General features: G+C 36.8%; 1 protein-coding gene across 1 annotated transcript in view; it reads left to right on the forward strand.

Annotated features, from left to right (window-relative positions):
• The first annotated feature begins 6,925 nt into the window (after positions 1-6,925).
• The window catches only part of LOC126971827 (voltage-dependent calcium channel type A subunit alpha-1-like), a 75,434-nt gene continuing 56,394 nt past the window's right edge, over positions 6,926-25,965 (forward strand). The window contains exon 1 of the mRNA XM_050818256.1: positions 6,926-7,049. The gene's annotated coding sequence lies outside the window, so the exon portion shown is untranslated. The remainder of the gene's footprint in view (positions 7,050-25,965) is intronic.

Genomic DNA, 25,965 nt, shown 5'->3' on the forward strand with positions numbered 1-25,965 from the left:
CATACATAATTCGATAACATTGACAAAAACCGTACATTAAAATAAAAACATATTTATTTCATACTTAAAACTAAAAGGGCTATGTTCGGAGTTTCCCTACGAGATCGAATCAGAATTGAGGAGATCCGTAGGAGGAACTGAAATCACCGACATAGACCGGTTCATTGCGAAAATTTAAGTAGCCGCCGGTGGGATAGTATGGAGTCTCAAGTCTTCGAATGGAGACCACGTGCTGGAAGACGCAGTGTAGGTAGCTACCCCTACAAGACGGACCGATGATCTGGTCAAGATGTGCTCCGAAATTGAAAAAAAAAACGTTAAATGATGTTTTTGTGGAAAACGTTATTATAACATAAACGATTTTCTTAATGATACCACAGACTGGGAATGGAGCGAATCAGGCTATTTAATAATATTTTTTTATTGTACGATATTACATTGTGATCCAGACTTTTATAAAAAAAAAAGCCGTCTGAGTTTCTTGCACCCGTTCTTCTCAGATCTGAGGCACAGTATATCGAATGGGTATTAAATAAAAATATTTAAATTTTAATTTGATCATCGGAACAGGTTGGATGAGGGCAGCACAGGACCAATCGTCATAGAGTTATTTGGCAGAGGCTTTTGTCTTCCGGCAGAAATGATGATAATCATTACCAGGCCATTATCAAGTTTTGTAGTATAGTAATTTCAGATTGCATGCCTCTATGATAATCCAAATGTCTCGAGTTTTCTTTAGTGTTAATTCCGCTAATATTTGTCTTTAAAAAATTCGACACGTCGCGTTTCGATTATACACGAGGCATCCTCAGGAGATGTTGACTCGCCAAACTCTGGCACGAAACACGTGTCGAATTGTTAAAAGAAAAATACTTCCGCAATTAACTCTAAAGAAAACTCAAAATATTTATGGATTTCCGCAAAGTAACGCCTACTTCAATAAATTTGCCTCTATGATCTATATTATCAACTTTCATTAAAGATAAATTAAAAAATAACAAGTGAAAAATAGCAAAGAGTAAAACGATAGACACAAAAGAAGAGTTTGAAGGGTGATGCTTGTTCGCTTCAAGTGTCTCCGCATACCATTATTCGAAGATTCGCTGAATTCCTAAAACTCGAGTGGCTCATTATGAGAGGAACAAGTTGTAAATTAATTTTTGTCAATAACTTGGACTTAGAAAATTACTATTTTATGAAAATAAGGGACGAAACGAGCAGAACGTTCAGCTGATGGAAATTGATACGCCCTGCCCATTATGTGCAGTGCTGCTCAGGATTATTGAAAAACTCAAAAATTGTGTGTCTTCTACCTCATTTGTCACGGGAGTGTTCCGAAGAGCTGTTTAACCTGATTCCTGCCGCCGAATTCCACCTTCGCACGACACGCCACAAGTTAGGATATCATCCTCACTATCTGAATGTGTGGCGGTCCTCCACAGTGCGGTATTCAAGGAGCTTTCTTCCACGTACTATAAAGCTGTGGAATGAACTTCCTTTTGCGGTGTTTTCGGGACGATACGACATGGGTACCTTCAAAAAAAGCGCGTACACCTTCCTTAAAGGCAGGCAATGCTCCTGTGATTCCTCTGATGTTGCAAGAGATTGTGGGCGGCGGTGATCACTTAACAACAGGTGACCCGTACGCTCGTTTGTCCTCCTCTTCCATAAAAAATAATCTGAGCGGCACTACAACTGCCCTCGTCACCTTGAGACATATGTTGTCATGTCTTATTTGCCCAGTAATTTCAGTAGCTACGGCGCCTTTCAGACCGAAACACAGTAATGCTTACACATTACTGCTTCACGGCAGAACTAGGCGCCGTTGTGGTACCCATAATCTAGCCCGGCATCCGGTGCAAAGGAGCCTTATACTAAAATAGCTATTAATGAAATACATTACATCAACTAAAATAAATATTACACACACTACTGCTTGTATGACACACAACGTACACACACATACATTATAGAGGTCTTTGTCAAATAAACCATTTGAAAGTTCAAACTTAAAAATTAAATGGATTATGGTCAAATTTCAAGCTCAGGGCTACCACAAATAATTATATTTAAATCAACCACCTCGTGTATGAGGTAAATAAATGCATTACGTCATAAAAAAACTTCATTGTGCGGTGTTTCCGGGACGATACGACATGGGTACCTTCAAAAAAAGCGCGTACACCTTCCTTAAGGCCGGCAACGCTCCTCTGGTGTTGCAAGAGATTGTGGGCGGCGGTGATCACTTTACAACAGGTGACCTGTAAGCTCGTTTGTCCTCCTATTCCATAAAAAAAAACACATCACAATTCGCCAACTCATTGCATACATTAAAAATAAAAAGCTAGAGGTTTTTCAAACTGTCAATAGTGCTCACTGTATGTCGTTCAAAATAACACTATAATCCTATTGTGACATGGCTGCACATGGTAGCGATATTCAGCCATCTCAAAACGAATACACGTCAACAGAAATTCCATATTTGAAATTTAATTTTGGAACATAAAATGTCAACGTTTGAGTATTAATTGTTTTATGTTTGACACTTATGTATCTGTATATTTATAGATACAGATTTGGGTTGATTAATAGTAATAATAATAAAAATGAATATAATCGAAAAACTTTAATTGATTTATGTTTTAAAAAAAAAGTAACAAAGACTTAAAAAAAACCTATTCCAAAACAATATATACCTACACTAAAATTTAATAAAAAAAATTGTATATTTTATACAATCCATTTAATTAATCTAATCCTATTTACAATTATTATTATTATTGGAATCAGTGTCCCCTTGCCGTGGCCTCGCCTTGTCACGTTGCGCGTGCGACACAAGCACATCTTACCTACAACTATGTATATAGACACAAACCTACCTTGGCTGACACCGACTCGAAATTAACTAAATCGGTTCACCCAGATGGAAGTTCTAAGGTAAGAAACATAACAAAACAACCGACAAATAGAGAAAGTCCCCCTTTTTGAAGTCGGTAAAAAAGGAGGCAAAATAAGATTACAAAAAAATTACAGTGCCTTCTAGGGACGCCGGAAAGAAGCGGAGCTTTATAGTATAAAGCAGAGGAGCTCCAAATTTTGATATATCAGTAGATAGTAGGTATAGGTATCTCTTCACCAGAGCGACGCGTCTGGTGGAGCGCGAACACTTGTCGTCTGCGGAGTGCCGACTGCCATAGATCCGATAGATCGAGAGCATGCGATTAAAAGCATTAGCACGCTGCAAAATGTACGTTACAAACGTTGTTTTAAATTAACTAATTCATTATATCGGCTGATAGAAAAGTTTAAATAATAAATTCCGTCGCAGCAACGAACCACCGCATATTCGCATACAATATATCTCGGTCGTCCTCTTCCCTGCGTCGTAATCCTCAGTACTGAGGGTCGTGACCACCCTTCTTTATCACTTTCTCTCGTATGATCATTCTCTATCTATTCCTGTCTCTGGCGGTGTGAAGGGCATTTTGAACCATGGAGACGAGAGCGAAGCGGATCTGGTCGGATCATCGTGTTGGACTGCGTCCACAAGGCCTTTTCCCATCTATTTTGCCGACTACAATGAGCCTCTCAAGGTTTTCACCGTTATTCCTTGCGATGTGACCGAAGTATTCTAAAACTCTGCGCAGACATTCGGAAGCCAATCGCGAGGAGATCCTGTTCACGCAGTATGGAGACATCAGACCGAAATGCTGTCCAGAGGATACGGAGCATCTTTCTCCAGCACCACATCTCAAAGACGTCAATGCGTTTGCGGTCTGCAGCTTTCAGTAAACATACGCCATACGAAAATATTGAGAAGACTAGGGTCCGTACCAGTTTGGTCTCAGTTTTTACGGAAATGTTGCGATCTCATCAGATTCTTCCAAGCTGAGACATAGCGCTATTAGGAACCATATTTACTTATGTTGGAAGCCAAGTAGATAAAGTTGTCCACTATTTCTAGGCCCAGCACACCAGTTAGTTCCAAATATATCTCATTAGGAATGTTTGAATAATTAATTTTGACGCGGCAACGAAATATAATTTTAATGATTACCAATTTTTACTTACCACGTACCAATACTTACCTTTACGAATTTAAAAAAAAAATAGTTTTCGAAACCGACTTTCCATACCAAAAATTGCTAACGTTTTGTTTTTGGGGAGCCCGCGGCAGCTGCCACTCTGTATACCTATAAAATTATATATATTCCGTGTAACGGCCTTAATCTGACGCTCCCGCGTAACGCTTAAATCTGACGCTTAGTACGGCTAGAGAGCCCGAGTAGCCAGCGGCCCGAACGTCCGTATAAAATCTTCGCTTCAATATGCATAAGCTCGCAGACGGCTGGTAGAATACCCTAGAAGATGGAAACGTTACTTCGTTGATGAAAAAAACTTATCTTTTGTTTCTCCGGGGGAAAAGAATATGGAAGGTCCAGGCCCAAGGCATTCATTCTGCAGGGTGAAATGACTGGGTGAATGAAACCTTACATCTTATATCTCAAGAAGACAAGCGCAATTGTAGTGATGCTTAGAATTTTATAAGAATCCTGAGCGGTACTGCATTGTAATGGGTAGGGCGTATCAATTAGCATCAGATGAACGTCCTACTCGTCTCATCACTTTTTGTCATATAAAAAAATACATACTGTCAAGCAAATAAAAAGTTTTAACAAAAAGCGCCAAATGATAACTCACATTACTTGAAGTTAAATACGACCTCTTTAGATTTTAGTTTCGAGAATCATACGTATGTAAATCGCTGAAAATATTCATATTTTATACAAGTTGTGAAGAAGGCATTCATCCGACAAGCACTGAGGAATATGACAAATTACTTTCTGCAGAATACTCATAAAAATCACTCGCAGAGACTTAAGCTGTGCATATATTTTTCACAGTGATTTTGCTGTGAAGTCTCTAAGCCCAGGTAAACTAAATAAAAAAATACATTCTCACCATTTCTTTTTTGGAAGAGAGAACAAAGCTGATCTTTAGTGATCAACGCCGCTCACATTCTCTTGCAACACCAGGGGAAACACAGGAGCGTTGCCGGCCCTTTACAAAGTGTACGCGCTTTTTTGAAGATACCAATGTCGTAAAGTCCTGGAAACACCGCAGAAGGTACCTCATTCGACAAATTTGTAATACGAGATTCATAAATCTAAAAAAAATAAGAAAGTTCCTTGAAAACCGCACTGTTGAGGAATGCCACACATCCAGATGGAGGGGATGATATCCTAATTTGAATACGGCGGCAGGAATCAGGTCAAACAGCTCTTCGGAACACTCTTCGTGATATTTTTTTTTTTTAAATAAGGGATGAGACGAGCAGGACGTTCAGCTGATGGTAATGATACACCTTACCCATTACAATGAAGTGCCGCTCAGGATTCTTGAAAAACCCAAACATTCTGAGCGGTACAATTGCGCTCGTCACCTTGAGACATAAGATGTTAAGTCTCAATTGCCCGGTAATTTCACTAGCTACGGTGCCCTTCAGACCAAAACACAATAACTTTTACACATTACTGCTTCACGGCAGAAATAGGCGCCGTTGCGGTAACCATAAACTAGCCGACAACCTGTGCAAGGGAGCCTCCCTCTGGTAGGAGCCTCCCAAATGCGGTAGAATCTCTTCTATGATTGAAACACAATGAAGCGACGTCTCTATACGTAACGCCATGAGATATATAAATAAAATAAATTATGAGTACCTATATGCATACGTAAGATAATATGAAGTATGATAAAGTGATGTATTTGGTTATAACAAAAAAAAATGTTTTAAATCCTATAATTCAACTCACAAAACAAACTCAAACAACACAGCCTTTGAACCAATTATATTCAATGTAAAATTGTTATCCATTGTTATATATACGAGGGCCATTTAATAAATGAGTTTTATAAAGCTATAGATATGAAGAATGAAAAGTAGAACATCGTAACATAGTGCGGGCGCTTTTTGTGAAATGTGTGTTAGCCGGTTTGGGTCACCGCCAAACTGTCTACTAGCTAAATCTCCATAGATGCTTATGATACATATATAAACGATATTTTATTACAGTTTCATTTGGAATTTTCTTTATTTATATATTATAATAAATTTATGGTCTAGCATTCTACGTAGGTCACACTAAAAGTTATGTTTTTTTTTTTTTGAAAATAAGGTACAATACTAGCAGGACGTTCAGCGGGTGGTAATTGATACGCCCTGCCCATTACAATGCTCAGGATTCTTGAGAAACCCCAAAAATTCTGAATGCGCATGTTGACACATGAGACATATGATGTTAGTTAAGTCTCATTTGCCCTGTAATTTCACTAGCTATGCTATACCCAGTTTTAGAACCACTAAGGCAAATAAGTAATTTTTGGGAAATTCTGTTAGATTCTATTATATGGAGCTTCCCCACGACCATAACAGAATTGCCTGACAAAACCTTCAAGACATATATAAATACTGTTTTAATGGGAAAAAGTTACTAATGTTAAGGAATATATTGAAGACAAAGAAGTTTGGATTACTTTACTTTAAATGTGCTTATGAAGATAAAAAATATTATCCAGAATATATTGAGATGAAACAGTCAAAATGTTTATTTCCTTAAATTTCTTTCTCTTAATGATTCTCTTTATGGTAAGGTTCTATGATCTGCTAAGATTTAGGAACCTGTCAGGATGCAGAAACCAGTGGCGTGGAGAATCGATAGGCAGTGAGTGTTGTGTTGTGTGGGCGTTGTGGTGGGCTTGCAAGCGGCTGTAGGTCGCGGCAGCTGAAGGCGCGGTGTGAGACGTGGGTCGCGTGTGCGAGCGTGAAGCGGGCGGGTGCGCGCGCAGCGGGGTGCGGGCGAGGGCCCACTGCCAGCGGGCGACGACGGGGCACGGGCGCCGTGCGGGCAGTGGCGTGCAGCGTGCGCCGCGGACGGCCGCACCGCAGTGTCAGCAGCAACCCGCCATGCCTGGCCCGCGTCTCTCCCGCGCCGCCTGACAGCATGGCCCATCCAACCGCCACCACCACACGCAGCCACGCTCTGACCACGGTACGAGTTCCGACCCGTGCTCTCCGCCAGTGACAGTGTTATCATTCGGAGTTCGCTCAGCCGCTCGCTTTACATTCGATCGGCCGCAGACCGCGAGCTGTAGGCGCGAGTGTTCCGCCGCCGCGCCGCTAGATGGCGCCGCGCTCCGCTCCTGCGGCGACCGCTCTCCGCCCGCGCCCCGCCCGCGCTGTCTTTTGTTTCTTCCCGTCGCGGTCGTGTGTTTAACACAATAATAATAATTGTTGGTCGACGGTGCGGTGGAACACAGCGCCGGGCTGTCGCTGACGTCAGCGGAGCCCGGGCTGCCCGAGCCACACTCTCGGCTTCCCCGACCTTCCGCCGTCTACCACTCACATACAACACGGTCCTTAACCGTCACTCACACACATAACACGAAATCCCTAACACATTCAATTGCGAGTGATATATACAACTAAGTCTATCTTAATATAAAAATAATATATTCCATAAATATTATATCGCAATTGGAGGTGTTTCATTCATAGTATCTCTTAGGGTCAAAAAATCTGCAAAGTGGATTGATCCGTAGAGGCGGTAGACCGTGGCGGTGAACGGACGTTTATGTACGCAGCGGTAGATCAATGCTCGGTTATAATAAAATGGAAACGGAAATAGAAACTTTATATTGTAAGGAGTGTAAGGGATTCATTTAGTTAAAGGAGTGCGCCCAAGAGTGGCGCGGCGCGCCGATGCTCCAAAGTTTGGTGAGTGATAGAAAGTAAGGCTTCAGCCAAGTCACTATCGAGTGATACATTAATCACTTTAACCAATCTCGTGATACGTCGACAATCAAACAATACGAGGGTACAATATCATTAAAATTAAATAATATTATCTGTTAACTCGTATTAGATTACGAAAAGACAGTTATATAAACAGATCTATTGACGTTCCATTCCATAGTTACAGATTCTAGTAATAGATTATAGAGTGGTAGATTATAAGATATTTTTTAATTTCACATCACTAGTGAGTAACTTTGACGTGGGATCGATAAATGATTCCATTTTTGTGAAATGAAATACATAATATATAGTCGGGGAAACAAACGAATAATAATATATACTTAATGTGATTCTGCAACCTACAAACCCAAACATATACCTAACTCTGTTGCTAACAATTCTACAAACGCCTTCTGTACTGTAGCATCGATCGTCAGCCAATGAAACAAAAACTCCATTTATTCCGTTTATATATCAATGAAAATATGAAAGGATTTGTGTTCCATCAGATCATTTTCAGTAGGGTCAACGAAAGGCAACTGTCTCCTCGTAAGAATCGGATCGATCGTCGAATAAGTAACACTTCTGTAGTAGACTTACAGAATCTAGCACGAACGACTATTCGAATTTAAATATCTTTCACTTTATATCGAAATATAAAAGCTTTATTCTGTAGATGAGAGAAATTAAAAGAGTTATATCATAGCCAGTGCTTGCTTGTTGTTCTATATTACAATAGGAAAATACAAACATTTTTTTATTATAAGTGGCGAATACATAACCATATTGCTAACGTTTTAGTTGCATATTTTTATCTGAATAAAAATATACTAGCCGATCCCGCCATTTAGGCGAATTATAAAGTAAATATATTTAATTTTATTCATCTTATTACAAATACAATAAAAATAAGTAGCCATAAACCATCTAGTATAAATTTCGCATCGAATGGTTTTATTTATTTATTTATTGACACACCAACAGCATTACATACAAAACATTAAAAATAATTATGGTCTAATAGGTACATAATCTGGTATTAATGCCAGTTACTGGTGCATACACCACTCTCATTGCAAGACATTAATTTAAATACAAAATACAGTTCGACCTACAAATTTAACAAGGATTTTAAGCAAATTACTAAAAATAATAGATACAATATAAAGAATAAATAGTTTGTATGAATATCAACTAACATATTATTATTATTTACGAACAGAATGTGCGGTTAGTTTTTCTTTCAGACTTGTCACTGTGTCATGAAAAATATCATAATCTCAAAATTAAAAAATATCATATAATATGGTGGTAGTTTCATGTCGATACGATCAGTGGTTTAGGCGTGAAAGAGCCTCAAATAAAGACCATTTTCATTATATATATATAGAAGAAGAGTAGAAGAAATCAGTATTGTAACACCATTCTTTATATGCCAGAGGAAAAACTGGAGCGGTACTGCTCTTATAAAAGCCACATTGTGTAAGCCCTTTTTCAGAGGAAACTTGTCAAATCTCTTTGAGGAAATGAGGAATATCATTGTATCTACATTCATTAATATGTCACTGAAGATGAGATTAAGTTGGGATCAAATTAACGAGGTGATTACCTTAAATTTAACGCCTTTTTTTGTTTATTTAAACTATTGTAAATTATTTATTCACGTCTACAAAATGTTATTCAATTGATATTTTCATACAAATACAATTAGGTATTTTTTTAATTATAAACTAAGAGAAAAATAATATTGAAATCAAACAAAAAAAAATACAAAGTTACAGTCATTAAAATTTTTTGAGTAAGGATCTTCTGTCCCTATCTCGCAAAGCAATAATTTGTATAGTATTTTAATGGGTGTGACATCACATTATACTATGGCTATCTCTTAACAGGGATTTTAAAATTCATATATTTTTTTATGGCAGTAAGGGACAAGACAAGCAGGACGTTCAAATAATGGTAATTGATACGCCCAGCCCATTACAATGCAGTGCCGCTCAGGATTCTTGAAAAAACACAAAAATATTGATCAGCACTACAATCGCGCTTGTCACCTTGAGACATACGATGTTATGTCTCATTTACCCAGTAATTTAACTAGCTACAGCACCCTTCACACCGAAACTCAATAATGTTTACATTACTACTTCACGGCAGAAAAGGGCGCCGTTGTGATTCTCATAATCTAGCCGGCATCCTGTGCAAAGGATCCTTCCACTGTTAAATACCCTTAGCCGATTTCATGAATTCCAATGGGAATCCATATTTTCCAGAGGCTGGCTCTTTTTAGTGTGACGTGCATTGCGTTCGCGTAGAATATAAAATAATTTCCACGATAGAATCTTTTTGTCATTATGTTTATGTGTTCTCCCTCACTTCTGTGATTAAATAATATACAAATTAAATTTATTGACGTTTATTTAGTTGCAGTATCCAGCAATTGTTCTGGAAATGTGAGATTTCTCTTCACCTTACCTTTGATTCTACAACAGATTATTTATGATTCAGGTTTTTTGGGGGTGTTTCTTCACTTTCCTAGCTAGTTAGTCAGAAGTTTCATTGGCTTTGATTGCAAAACGAAGTATTTTCAATTCAGTGTATGTTAATTCATGTTCTAGGGCAGGTTTTCTTTATCTTTCCAAGCTGGTGAGTAAGCTACTTCGTTGCCTTTGATTCCGAAATAGATGTATGATTCAGGTTGTTTGGGGATGTTTCATCACATTCCTAGCTAGTGATCAGAATTTTCGTTGCCTTTGATTGCGCAATGAAGTATTTACAATTCAGTGTATGTTGATTCAGGTTCTATGGTTGGTTTTTCTTCTTATTTCCAAGAAAGTGAGTAAGCCACTTCATTGCCTTTGATTCCGCAACAGATTATTTATGATTCAGGTTTTTGAGAGGTTTTCCTTAACCTCTCCAAGCTAATGAGTCCGCTGCATCGTTGCCTTTGATTGTGAAACAGAGTGATTCAGTTCAGAGGATGTTATTCTATAGAGACCCCCTATAGACCCCCCTTCTTAAACTTTACAAGCTAATGAGCCAGTTGCAACATAGTTTTTGATTGTGCAACGAGGTCTTTCTTTACTTTTCCATGCTAGAGGGTCATCTCCTTCGTAGCCTTTACTTGTGCAATAAAGCGATTATGATTCAGCTGCTCTGAGTTTTTTAATTTACACGAGAAGAATCTCGAATTAAGAAAGACCTTGGATAATGCCGGGTATGATCTACAGATTTTGATAAAAATAAATATCACATTTTGAAACATTATATACAAAAAAATGTCGACATTTATGTAAATTTTTGATATTGTCTGTATTCAGTTGATAATTTCAGTCAAATGAAGTCATATTTAAGTAAAAAAATTTGGAATAGATGGATATGTTTACTGACAATGTTACTATGTACATTAGACATTCGGTCACAATGTTAATAATATATTCCTTCGCAATCCTTACTTTGCAATTGATTTTTCAATTGAACTGTAAATGTTGACTATTCAGTATTTAACTAAATATTGTTTACAATCTATAATTTGTCATCTGACAATCGATTATGAATCTGTTAATCTATTTGTCAATGTTAATTTTTAAATCCAATTAGCATATAAACCAATATAGTAGTAGTTTAAAAAACGCTTATCTCACACATCACATAATTAATACTAAGTTAAAAATACCAATACGTCAACTCATAAGTGAATTTAAAAAATAGGTGAAAAAAACGAAGTTAAGGTTAAGGAAAAAAGATGATTGCCTCATTCTTTGGTCGGAAAGGTCATTTCGCGACAGTTGTGCTAGAAAGTGGAAGGACAGTTACTGCAGACTGGTATGTCAATCGCTGTTTGACTGTTGAATATTTGACTATGGCAGGTGTGGAGATAATGAGTTATCCGCCATACAGTCCTGACCTGGCGCCCTGCGACTTTTATTTATTCCCAAGATCTAAAGATAAAACTCGAGGTATTCGCTTTACGAGCCCTGAAGATGCGGTGAAAGCGTACAAAAATGCCATAGAAGAGACCCCTAAGGAAAAATGGGCCCACTGCTTTTCTCAGTGGTTCCATCGAATGCGACGATGTGTAGGGAGGAACGGAGATTACTTCAAAAAACAATAAAAGTATTGGCAACTTATTGGCCTCTATTTTGAGCAATGCAGCCTCACTAACACAAAGTGACATACAAATCGCGAGTGTAAGACGTAGCTTGTCACGCTCACTAAAGTTATAAGCCTGGCCTGTTTTCATCAATTGTCAGGAAGAGGCTCTGCTAATCTTAACTTCAATTTATAACACTCAATTATATTATTTTATTCAAAACAAAATAATGCTTATAACTTTATTGACAAAACTAAAGCTGGATTGCATCAACTAAATTTACCAATAACAAATATGTTAAAAGTATCGGATAAGCAAAAAATATGATGCATCATTTAATCATTTTGAGATGACAGTACTTTGTACATTTTTCGCGCGTCTGGGCCCCAAGGGCCAAGTCTCTTGACATCAAACGGCACAAAGATGTAAAGACTCACTGAGACCGACATATTTGCGAAGTTTACTGTCCCCGGGAGTTTAATCAGCCCCAGCACTAACTGAATGAACTTGGACATGAGAAGAAGTCAGGGTTTAAAAGTTTTTTTTTTGTTATAAAAATAAAAAATAAAAAAAGGGTGTCGATGGGTCACTCATCCTCTTGCCCAAGCCAATAGGGACCTTCCAGCAGGTCGCTTGCCATCGCGGCGCGTAAGAATGATATAGTTGTTATTTATTATAATATACTAGATGACCCGACAAACGTTGTTCTGTAGATAATAATAAAAAATGCCAAGAATATTTCAAAACATCAAGAATCATTACGTAACGTATACTCCTTGTTGTTATAATGAAATTGTTTCACAGCAGAACCACAGTAGACATATGTACAGAACTGTCAAACCGTACGTCACTTAATTCTCTCATAGAAAATATGTCTATACAAAACAAATATTGAAAATAAAAATAATTGTGGGTCCCAAATCGAAATAAAAACTATCCTATCCCTCAAGTTGGACTAAACTGCACTCCATGAAGTAATCCCCATTTAAATCCGTTCATTAGTTTAGGAGTCCATCGCGGACAAACAACGTGACACGTAATCTATATATATTAAGATAATGAATGCGCATTAAGAAGAAACGAGCAGATTCCGCTATAAAGAAATTATGGGAAAATCCATTATTTATTGATTAAATTCTATCAACAGGTCATTAAGAAAATATCCGACATGCAATAGGGAAATTACAATGCAAAACATAAAATGTCAGGAGGCATCTTAATATTTGAAAGTTACATAAGTAACCCAAAATTGTTGTGAATACCGTCCAGAGGCAGTCAGCTTTAGAATTAGGACAAGCTTCAACCTTTGAATTTGGGTCACAAAAGTAGTTATTGTATTGTATAAAAGACAAGATACAAAAGGGGATAAGCACTGAAACTCGATGTTTTCTCGTAGGAAATTACTCGTTACTGACATCGTAGGATATTTGTTTAAAATATACAAATATTCTTGAAGTTAATGTACCTCTTATATTAATTATTTTAGAGTGATTGATAAAATATCTTTAAATATATAAATCCAGTGTCCTAATGTTTGTTTCCAGTGAACTCCTAAACTAATAAACGGATTTCAATGAGGATAACTTCATGGAGTGTAGTTTAGTCCAACTTGAGAGATAGGATAGTTTTTATTTCGTTTTGGATCCATAAATATTTTTAATTCTAATATTTGATATGCATTGACATAATATTTTCTATGAGAAATTCACGCACGGTTTAACAGTTCTACTGTGAAACAATTTCATTATAATAACGGGGAGCATATGTTTCGAAATAATGCTTGATGTTGTGAAATATTATTGACATATTCATGGCACAAGATGCCGGCTAGATTATGGGTAACACAACGGTGCTTAATTTTGCCGTGAAGCAGAAATGTGTAAGCATTATTGCGTTTCGGTCTTCAGGGCGCCGTAGCTAGTGAAATTATTGGGCAAATGAGACTAAACATCTTATGTCTCAAGGTGACGAGCGCAATTGTAGTGTAGTCGGCCGGCCCAAATCCGACCATGTGTTTGGGCTATAAAAGCTAGTGTGCTCAGGCACACATACACATTCCGGTGAAAAAGATGGTGATTTATAACGCAAACGAGATCGTAAATTTTTATAAAAATGTCATTAGGTGTATGGATATATTGGAAAAACTACTAAATGTACCTGTTCAAAATAATTATTTGAATTTGTAAGTAACAAATCTCTGTATCGTAATAACAGGTTTCCCATTTTCAACCCCATAATATGTTGTTGATTCACGCCCAAAGACGCGTTTATACGTATATTTCAACAGTAACTGTTGAAATATGGAAGTTTTGACGCCTATAACTTTCAACACATAATTTTTTTGCTTTGTTGTTTTCATGATGAGAATGCTGACGGTCGCTCAAAGGGCAATGGAGAGGGCTTTGCTCGGAGTTTCCCTGTGGGATTGAATCAGAAATGAGGAGATCCGTAGGAGATCCAAAGTCACCGACAGAGCCCAAATGATTGCGAAACTGAACTGGCAGTGGGCAGCGCACATAGTTCCACAGACAGATAGCCGGTGGGGCTGAAAAGTCCTCGAATGGTGACCACGTACCGGAAGACGCAGTGTTGGTAGCACCCCCCCCCCCCCCCCCCCCCGAAGGTGGACCAAACATCTGGTCAAGATCGCCGGAAAACGTTTGATGAGGGCAGTGCAGGACCGATCGTCGTGGAAATCTTTGGGGGAGGCCTTTATCCAGCAGTGTACGTCTCCCGGCTCGTGATAATGATCACTATTACGTGTTTTAGGCGTTACACATTTATTTTTAAATAAATTTGTAATACCAGAGTTGAACAAAATAAAATATTTAAATATGTGTATAATATCAATATAATGTTATTTGAATATCTCCTTAAAGCACGGTCTGTTAGACCACGCCACGCGCGCCGGGACGTATTTAAGTGTCCTTCGAATTTTGCCGTGTCTTCTCAAATAAATGACCTCTTGAAACTTTTAACTTAGGTCACGGCTAAGGGTGTTCATTTTATTAATATGTAAGATTGAATTCTTAGAATAAGGATTTGTCTCCGCTGTGCTCCAATTAGATACCGCACTACCTAAGAACAATAGCTTTTTTATTACCGCAACTATGCTTATGTGCGTGGCATCTTGACACTCAAGGGCATCTTTCAATTCTGTAACGTACGCTTCGTGTTATTTTAAATTGAAATAAAAAAATACAAAATACTTACAAATGATATGTGATCCCAGTGTATTTCTTATTTCTTTTAGTATTATTTTTACAAAGTTTTACTACGCAACCCGGCATTTTAGTTTCAATTAATAGCAAAGTTTAACAGAACATGTGGCACGTCAACGTCACACATTGTTCGAGACTGGCTCGAGTTTGCAACTACGCCTGCGGTATCTAGTTGGAGCGCAGCGCAGCGAACGTTGTATTGCCGATATTAAAATCGCGATACAAAAGTAACTGTTGATCGTAGATGGGTGAAAATTTGAAGTTGTATGTATTTTTTAATGCTGACTGAAATTTAAAAAAAATTAAAAATAAATTTTGGCGTGGACCACCCTTAACATTTAGGGAGATGAAAAATAGATGTTGTCCGATTCTCAGACCTACCATTGGGTAGGTGAAATTTTGAGTGCATATTGATGCACTCAAAATTTCATGAGAATTGGTCAAGCCGTTTCGAAGGAGTTTAACTACAAACACCGCGACATGAGAATTTTATATATTAGATGTAATAAATGATAAAGATTAATATCGTATTTGAGTTATAAAATTTTACATTACCGCTTTAAAATTATAAATTTTTTAAAGTATTAAAATGGAGATAGTATGTTATCCTTAATAGATATTATGCCCTCGCGGACTTTTCTGATGACACATATACTGGGTGGCCGAGAAGTTGACGTCCAAAGCTTGAATTTGGCTCATTTTATTGTGGGAAGTTCTGCGAAGTTTTTAAAATTCTAAGAAGCCATAGACTCCCCATTTTTATTTTTGATACCTTGAACATGAATTGGAACTGGACAAGTTATCTTGAACTTACGACTCAACTCTAAACTAGTTCCGCAGTGTCTAAACTATTCATATTTTCTTATGTGGTTATTGCAACTGTATTTAATAATTATCAACAATAAAATTAACTAAAAGTGTTCAAAAAATTTAGAAAATAGTCCCAAACCACAATTAGGTGAAAAAAGCGGATAAAAGGGGAAAAAATTATTATCTCCTAAACTACGCAAAATCAGAGAACACACATAGGAGTGATTTGGATACTCATCACCATGAGGCTTTAAAATTTTAGCTTTGGACGTCAACTTCTCGGCCAACCTGTATATAACATACACAATTCCAATTTTATTTGGTTAATATCTGAAATGGTTTAGAAAGCATTTTCGTTTAAACCTCCTACACGGCTACTTTTTTCCGACACCACCAACAAATATTGTTAATGTATACAAATAAGTATACAAAAACTTAACAAAGTATATATTAAAACCTTCCTCGAGAGCCACGCCATCCATAATGTGATAACAGCATGAAAATGGGTGTAGTAGTTTTTGAGTTTTTCGCGGAGGACTTTGTTTTAAAATATGAAGTGATATAATAATTTTGGAATTTATTTTTTTGATTTGTTATACTAAAGAAGTTTTATTTATATATTAAATTATACTAGTATCCGGGTATTTGTGAGCCTTCTAGGACACTAGTATTAGTGAAAGACCCATTGGAAGTTTAAGATAAGTCTAGATTTCTTAGCGCATGCGTATTGTGTGGTTCCTATTTCCGTTTAGCAATGAAGTTCTGCATTCTGTGTCCGTTCAATTAACAATATAGCTTCATGGCAAGCGCATTTATTTTCAATTTGAACTTTTAATGATCCATCACGGACGTTTAAGTCTCGAGATACATAGAGCGTACTTAGAATTTACTGATGTAAAACTTATCTGAGTGTGATAAAACGCGAACTTGACTTTAACTTTGGGCTGTCTTAGTTTCAGTCATAACTTCAGTAGTCAAATTACTATACGATATCTTTACACTAAAGCTATAACTGATAATCAAAGATTATGCTAAGTTTGAACTCGTCTAAGTTTTATGTAAGTAAAGTTTGAGTAAAGTCTTAGTACGCTCTACAGATCTAAGCCTAAGTGTTGCTTGTTATTAGTAGGTTGAAATGTACATTTTGAATGGTTTCAGAATCTTACATAAAAGTTCTAATCCCCTTATATTAAAATGTTTGGACTTATTTTATTCCTTTTTGCTTATCTTACCGCTAAAATCATAGTCGTTCCTTGTATAGTGATAAGGAATACTTGGCTATGTATACCTTAATCTACTAAGGAGAGTTCTATCCCAGAGACGTCCCTTTTTGTTTCCTTGGCTAAGGAAACATTTAAGTCAGCTTAAAGCTGAACTATCATTATCGACAAATAAGACAAATTAATTTCTTAGCACACAATTATATTCATTAACACTTATTTTTGATTATTTTTTTTTTAAATTTTGATCTCCAAATATATTGAATAGCAGAAAACTGCATAATTGTCTGAAAACAACAAATAATGTAAATTGACTGGTTATTTTTTACTATAACAATATCCGAAGTCCATTCAGTTAGTGCCATATCAGTGTCTTCCACTGTGATTGTTATGATTTTGTGTTTTTGAATAAGTTTTTCGTGAAATTCATTAAAAAAGATAAGTTGCGCTTGTAAAGCTCGAGCAAATGAACGTGTTAGTCTGTTTAAAACAGGACCTTCTTCTGTGCCTCCACAAATAGCTATGGAAGCCTTCTCACTTTAGTTGAGGACGTATCTACCATACCTTCGTCGACCAAATTGGGGACGTTTTGAGAAAAGGAGAGGTCCGAACACCAGGAGAAGGAGAGGTCCACCCGTAACCGGCGAGCATGTATGAAAAGAGTAATGAATGTAGAGGAAGCGCGTGAGGTTTGTAAGGATAGAAGAAAATGGCATTCTATTGTCTCTGCCTATCCCGACGGGAACAAGGCGTGAGTGTGTATGTATGTATCTACCATACAGCCTCATCATATAGCAAATGAGTGCACTATCAATTACTTTTAAAACTGAAATGTATTTATTGTAACTGATTTATTATTTAAATTAAATTTTATTTTTAAATAATATTGTATTTCTTAGTACAGAAATAGACACGATAATCTCAATATTTACACGTTTACTGAATATAACACATTTAATGTTTTCTTTAACCATTTAGGTACCGGTCCGAAGATACTAAAATTTAAGCAAGGAATCCTTAGGTTTATTTAAGTATTCATTATTTAAGTTTATTTATAAGTATTCCTTAAACGACTCTGAGTACGGCGGTTAGTAGTGGCTTACTTTTGCATATATGCATACTCCTTTAAATAAACGAGTATGGCCGATAACAAGGTTTCTCTACTCTTGTGTGACTTTTGGAACCTTATCATATATTTCTCCTGAACGATAATCAATCTCAAATTAAAATTTTGTATAGTTAGTGGAATGACGGTTTTTATTTTAGTTTAAATATAGTAAAGGTATTTTTTGTTTATGTGAAGGTTCAAAATCTTAGCAATTTTTGTTGATTTGCCAATATTAAAAGGTCTCTAAATTTTTATTGACTTTAAGCAGTGAGGTTATTAATTTGCATTTCAAATATAAGACCTTTTTCCTTAAACAGGAGAACAATAACAAATTGCTTAGATTTGAAAGAGAGACATCTCAAGTCAATTACCTAATATGCCAATATTGGAGTTGAACAGGTTATCAACTGTAAAGTAGATCCTGTACATGAAGCCACAACTGATAGTTGAGCAAAGCATACAAGACTTATCAAAGATACGTTACTAGAACGAAGCCTCCCCCAAAGATCGCCACGACGATCGAACCTGCGCTGCCCTCATCAAACGTATTCCGGCGATCTTCATCATATCGTCGGTCCATCTCGGGCCTACCAACACTACGTCTTCCGGTACCAGGTTGCCATTCGAGGACTTTACTACCCCAACGGCCATCTGTCCGTCGAGCTATGTGCCCTGCCCACTGCCACTTCAGTTTCGCAATCATTGAGCTATGTCGGTGACATTGGTTCAAAACATTTTGCTTATTATTAATGTTAGCTTTAAGTATTTCTCTATTCAAAAAGAATATGACATGCAAAAGAATTTCCTAGAAATCTACTTGGAATAAGGAGTTTCAATTTCAAATTTTATATGTATAGATTTGTGTTTATGTACACACATAAAAATATATATACACATATATATTAAATATCCTATAGTATGTTAATTTATTGCCTTATATAAAATTATAAATGAAACCTCCCACACCTTCAGGTTACCTGGAAGAGATCGATTAGTATCGGAATTGCCTAATCGTCCACTCAACTGTAAACTTTTATCAATAAATGTAACACTATTTTAGTGCAATAAGAATTTCATTTATTTTGGGGAAAACAATTTGTTTTTAAATCTCTTAGACTTTTTTCTTGTATTTGCTTTTGAAATTCACCTTACTGTCCCAGTAAATAAAGCACATTGTATATTAACCGGCAAGCTCTTCAAAACACTTAAGGACGTATTAGGTGTGAATATCAGACTGACACAAACATTATCAATTGAATAAACTGATGACTTCCTTTAATGTAACAATGCGGGCCAGGGTCTAAGTGACAACTGACAATATTAAATAATGGGGCATTATATGATTTAGTGTCACCTAACAGAAAGGGTATTTTTTATGGAAAAGGAGGACAAACGAGCGTACGAGTTACCTGGTATAAAGTGCCGCCCACATTCTCTAGCAACATCAGAGGAACCACAGGAGGTTTGCCGGCCTTTAAGGAAGATGTTCGCGCTTTTTTTGAAGGTAGTCTTATCGTCCCGCTAACACTGAAAAAGGAAGCTCATTCAACATCTTGGTTGTATGTGTATGAAAATCTTGAAAACCGCACTGTGGAGGACTGCCACACATCCAAATAGCTTGCTTTAACTTAGATATTTTTCTAAGCTTATTTAAAAATATCTGATAGTTCATTATTTTCACACTTTTAACTTTTAATTAAATGATCATAATTTTAACTATAACCAAACATCACAGATGGTTCACATCTTACTTATCTAATCGTATGCAAATAATTGCAATGAGTGGCTTCGAGTCAGATTCGCTTCTTGCTAGCTCTGGCGTGCCGCAATGCTCAAACTTAGGTCCTCTGCTTTTTATGGTATTTAAAAATGATTTATTTTCCTAAAAATCTTCCGTAAAATAAATGGACTAGAAGACTTCCAATTGCTGTAAAGAGGTATCGATACTATTTGGCATCGGTGTGAAAGCAATCACATGATCCTGAATCCAATAATTCATAATGATGTCGTCGATGGTAATGTTCTAAATCGTGTGTATGCTATAAGGGACTTGGGCGTTATCTTTGACTCGGACTTATCCTTCAAAAGCCATTATGATTACATTTGTTCTAAAGCAAATAGGATGTTAAGCTTTGTTATTAGAATTGCTAGACCATTTAAACAGGAAACCTCCTGCATATTATGATACTCTGGTAAGTGAGAAGTACCTAGAGTATTGTTCAATAATTTGGTCTCCAATTAGTTAGTTATTTCAGCGGTAGTTTGTAATAGTTCTTTGTACCAAGTTGGATGTTCAACGTAAAACTCCCGAATACTCTAAGCGATTCCGTAAATTTATCTTGCAAAATTTTGAAAAGCGAAGATGGGTATTTGTACGTCTTACATAACATTGTGTGATATAGATAGTTACCTATTGAGTTTGATAAGCTACACGTTCTGTTTTCTATGCGTATTTTCGATTGTTTCCTCAAATAATAATACAACGCCATTATGATAATTTGTAAAGAATTTAATGAAATGTGTGCTGATATTGATATTTTTCTTAAAAAATATACATTTGTTTTAAAATACTCTGAATAAAATTAGTTTACGTCGCATTATTTTCTATTGCGTACACTTTTCTTTTTCTATTGTAGTTTTTGAGTACTGTGTACAATTTAAAAGAATGTACAAATTTCTATCTTTGCGCCTCAATAAGGCTACTGGAAAGCCAAGCGCAGGCAGCTATTTCAATCAACGGATCAGCCTAGCTATCCAAATGCTGCCAGTATTCTTGATACGCTTCCCCGTAATGAAAGTTTTAATTTTATTTAATCATAGTATTGCAAATAAAGTTATTAGATTTGTTGTGTACAATTTGAATTTGATCTCAGTATCACATAAAGTAGGTCATGTCACGTAAGGCATAATCGAGTAGAAGGCATAAAAAGTTTATTTGTTCCTGGTGTCAATATTAATTAAAAAAAATTTTTATAATTACCACAGCCTCTACAAAATTCGTATATATGCATTATATTTACATGGATTACAGTATCACAAATGTATTGATATTTTCTTAAAGTTTATCTGAGGTATGTCCTTAAGTAGATAAAAATAGCACAATTAGCCCTCTTATATAATAAAGGTACATAAAAAAAATTAAATAATTTAAATTTAAATAATTTGTGCATATTCCCTAAATATTAACATATTATATACAAAATAGTCTTATTTAGTATATTATATAATCTAAAAGTTATAGACTTTTAATTTTTTTTTAACCCCTCGTTCTCAAAGGTGAAGGCCTCCTCTAGAGATTTCCAACTACCCCTGTTCTTTGCAGTCTCCATCCACTGTTCTCCGGCCACTTGTATGATATCATCAGACCACCGGGTTGATGGTCCATCTATTACACAAATAAAATTTGAAAAACAAAATTTTATGAATGATGCGGGATTCGAACCCACGATCTCCGGCGTTCCGTGCCGGTGCTCTAACCAACTGAGCTAACCGTTCGAGTACCGCCTCGTTATAAAATTATGTTTGCTTTGTTCAACTTTCAGGTTTTAAAAAAAAATTATTTGTGTATTAATCCTAGAAGTGAGGGTTATCACTTTAAAAACATAACATATTGTTTAGGTCCATCTATTGTCTGCAAGTCTAGCTACGTGACCAGCCACATATATGTTGTTAATATGCAACGTAAAACTTAAAATAACTAAAGTAAACTAGTCGCGTCGTATTTATGTCAATAAATTTAGTTAATTAGTTAAATTTCAACCGCGTCCTTTGTAGAATTGCGTTCAATCAACATTTATGCCAAAAATATAACAGAATCCGGTTTAACTTCATTTTCATTTCATATTTTCACTTATTAAATTATTTTATCACACTCATTGAGAAAATGTTTACGAACATCTACACGATTCTCTCCACATGCTACCAAATTATCTTTTATTGGTGTTAGAGGTTACGTATTAAGACACGCCTGTGCCATTTCACAATGTTTTGATAATATTCCTTTACGGCTTTACAAAAAAATTACTTTTAAAGAAAGAATATATCAGGAATATGCAAAATGTTGACTTTATCGCTGTCAACACTGTCAATAAGCAGCGTTCCAAAAAAAGCGAAATAAGTTACACGTCCGAATAAATCGAAGATGCATCCTTTGCCGCCTAGTTCTTGCCGCCGAATTCCACCACACGCACGACACACCACAAATTAGGATATCATCCCCACCATTTGAATGTGTGGTGGTCCTCCACAGTGCGGTTTTCAAAGACTTTTATTCCACGTACTACAAAGCTGTGGAATGAGCTTCCTTGTGCGGTGTTTCCGAGACGATACGATATGGGTACCTTCAAAAAAAGCGCGTACACCTTCCTTAAAGGCCGACAACGCTCCTGTGATTTTTCTAGTGTTGCAAGAGAATGTGGGCGGCGGTGATCACTCAACACCCGTTGACCCGTTGACCCGTACGCTCGTTTGGCTTCCATTTGTATAAAAAAATTCTTATTCTGAGATGTAACTTACTACCAAGTTTATTTATAGGCCCGATAAGTTATAGTACTCGTATTTGAATTATGAAGAATGCTAATGTAACTTAATCTTCTACTCGATGTGTTCTTCATTGCTGAAGGTCATCTCCACTATGGTCAACTTAATACCAAATATATAAATGGATTGCCAGATAATTAACAAAACGTATTTATTTGAACGGGAAATATAAAGTTAATTAAATATCTCTATTTGCAACAACTGTTAATGTGTAAACTAACCTGGATATTAAAACTGTCATAATTGTGATTTCACGTAACATAGAAATCCCTGGCGATAACTTACCCCGATAAGTCCTCATGAGATTACTTGGTAATAGTTTCCATTTCAGCCGGAAGACGTCCACTGCTGGACAAAGGCCTCCCCCAAAGATCGCCATGACGATCGGTCTTGCGCTGCCCTCATCCAACCTAATCTGGCGATCCTGACTAGATCGGTGGTCCATCTTGTGGGAGGACTTTACTGCCGCAACGGCCATCTGTCCGTCGAGCTATGTCACCTGCCCACTGCCACTTCAGTTTCGCAACTATTTGGGCTATGTCGGTGACTGTGATTATTACGTATTTTCGTTTTGACGAATAAATTAAAAAAATATGCGAGAATTTATGGACGAACGTGAACGGAGGGAAATTTCTGCAACAAATATTATACAAATATAACACATTGTACAGAATTTGCTAATACTATGGCTGTCTCTGATTGATACAGATAGCGATGGAGATGCACTGTGGATCCCTTCTGCCCCAGCTAGGGGATACAGGAATTTAATGATTGCAGCCTAGATTTCGAAAGAAAGAAATTAGTAAGAAAGAGTATAATTAATAAATGAGACCAATTTTTTTTAAAATTCCGTTATTGTGAGAGCCATGGTCCTGTCTATCATCAACGTGAACATAGGCGATCCAACGCATTCCGCCTGTTGACGACCAGCGATATAGTAGTAGTTGGTTTTTGAGTATGGTATGGTATGGTACGGTATAGGGGCTCCTGTTTCCGCAATTAAACCACTAGCATGGGTCCATTTTGCGTGCAGTAATGGCCAGTTACTCCAACCAGCCCAGCTCCTTCCAGAAGTTCAGAACATTCCTGGGGTGTTCACAGACTTCTTGGAGTGACCTCGGTTTTTGAGTAATCATTACAAATTACTAAAATATTTTTTTATTATATAAGAAGAAAAAAAACAATCTTTAAATATTTCCTTCAAAAATTTTTGCTCACTATGAACACAACTCAAGCCTACTAGATTCTGAAAATGCTTTGAAAGCTAAGCTGCAACTTACTTGGGCATGCGCAATACGTACCTGTTAGGAACATAATCACTTATTTCGATGCTTTGAGGGTGGGAAATACAATCGAAAGGCTTGAGTATACAAATATTGTTTTCATTCTACATTATTTATATTGTATACTAGCGGACTCGACAGACGTTGTTCTGTTATAAAAAAAAACTCTTGCGGATGGAATTTCTTCAAATCCGTTCTTAGCTGATCTCTACTCGGCGAAAGGAATATTTCTACCAAATTTCAAGTCTCTACGCCTTATGGTTCCAGAGATATCGTGATGATTGACTATATACGTGGAAATCTCTTATATACATATAGACTCGCTGATCCAACAGACGCTGTTCTGTCAATGGAAAATAAATCAAAATGTATATAGTATGTTATTCTTCACAGATAGACATATGCCATCGCGGACTTTACTGTAGACCTATATAAGACTATTAAGACACATTTCTACCATACAATATTTTGTAATATCTCAAAAAGCTCCCAGACGGTTTACTTTTCCCGACACCTCCAACAAATACCTTTCGTATGTACAAAAATATATAAAAACACTTAACAAATTATATAATAAAACCTTCCTCGAGAACCACGCTATCCATTGTTGAAAACAGCAGGACTATGCGTGCAGTAGTTTTAGAGAACAGACAGACAGACGCGGCAGGGGACTTATAATATGTAGTGATTATATGTATTGATCATCGATCAGAAAAACTTAACTCTCCCAAAGACTGAAGCTTGTGCGTTTACTACAAAAAAAAACCCATGTGTCATATCACCGCTCTTCAACAACCCTTAAAGCCTCGCCTAGTATCGGAATCCTGGTTCTCGAGCGTTTGCCCGCGGTCGTTGGGAAGGCAAAGCCAAATTGACTTCGAAGAAGCTGGTCGTCATAAATAGAGCACGACAATACTTCAAGCTGGCCCACATTCTAGCGCAGACCGGCCACTTCAAGTGCCGCGTGCCACACAGAGCTGAATTGTCGGGGACCCAGTGCTCTGTGAACGGCCAGATAATTTGGCGTTGCGTCGCTTGATAGTGTGTATTCTACCGCATTTACCACGGGGAGTGTTCCGAAGAGCTGTTTGACTTGATTCCTGCCGCCGAATTCCACCTTAGCACGACACGCCACAAATTAGGATATCATTTCCACCATCTGTATGTGTAACGTTGCATACAATGCGGTTTTCAAGAAGAAATTTTCTTCCACGTACGACAAGCTGTGGAATGAGTCTTCTTGTGCGGTGTTTCCAGGACAGATGTATGTACGACCCGTGCCTCTCGGGTTCCGTCCGAACGTTCTACCAACTGACCCAACGGTCCGAGTAACGCATTTACCGTAAATCTTGATATATCTTGTCCAACTCTCAGGTTGTGGCTCCATGTATTGGGTCTACTTTACAGTTCATCTGTCTTTTTTAAGTCCTTCGGTTTGATTTGTTTTGATTGATAACTTCGAGATAACTAATATTACTTTTCTTCAATATTTAAACTAAACATTCAGGTACGAAAAAGTAATAGGCATTAAGGCATAAAAGGCATTTATTTTCTCATAATTGATTCCTTTAGAATCCTTACTTTGTGTATCTTTATTTTTGAGGTATCCGATTATCGAATAAGTCAAATATTCGGTATCGCAAAGAGATGTTTTAATAATTGTAAAAGCGTAGTTATATTCCGTCATGCGATTGCGTGTGCGTTTGGTTTATTGATATAAGTGCTTTCTGTAAACAAGCCCATTGTTATAAAGGAGCAATTTGTTTTAACTACAGAATGGGCTTTATATAATTTTGTGTGGCAATATTCATTCTCTTTCTGGAAGTAATATATTACTTTAAGAATTACATTTGGTAAGTTCCAACTAAAATTGTATAAATATTGAATAGGCTAAGT

Source organism: Leptidea sinapis, chromosome 24 (genome assembly GCF_905404315.1).
Source record: "Leptidea sinapis chromosome 24, ilLepSina1.1, whole genome shotgun sequence".
Taxonomy (NCBI): Eukaryota; Metazoa; Arthropoda; class Insecta; order Lepidoptera; family Pieridae; genus Leptidea; species Leptidea sinapis.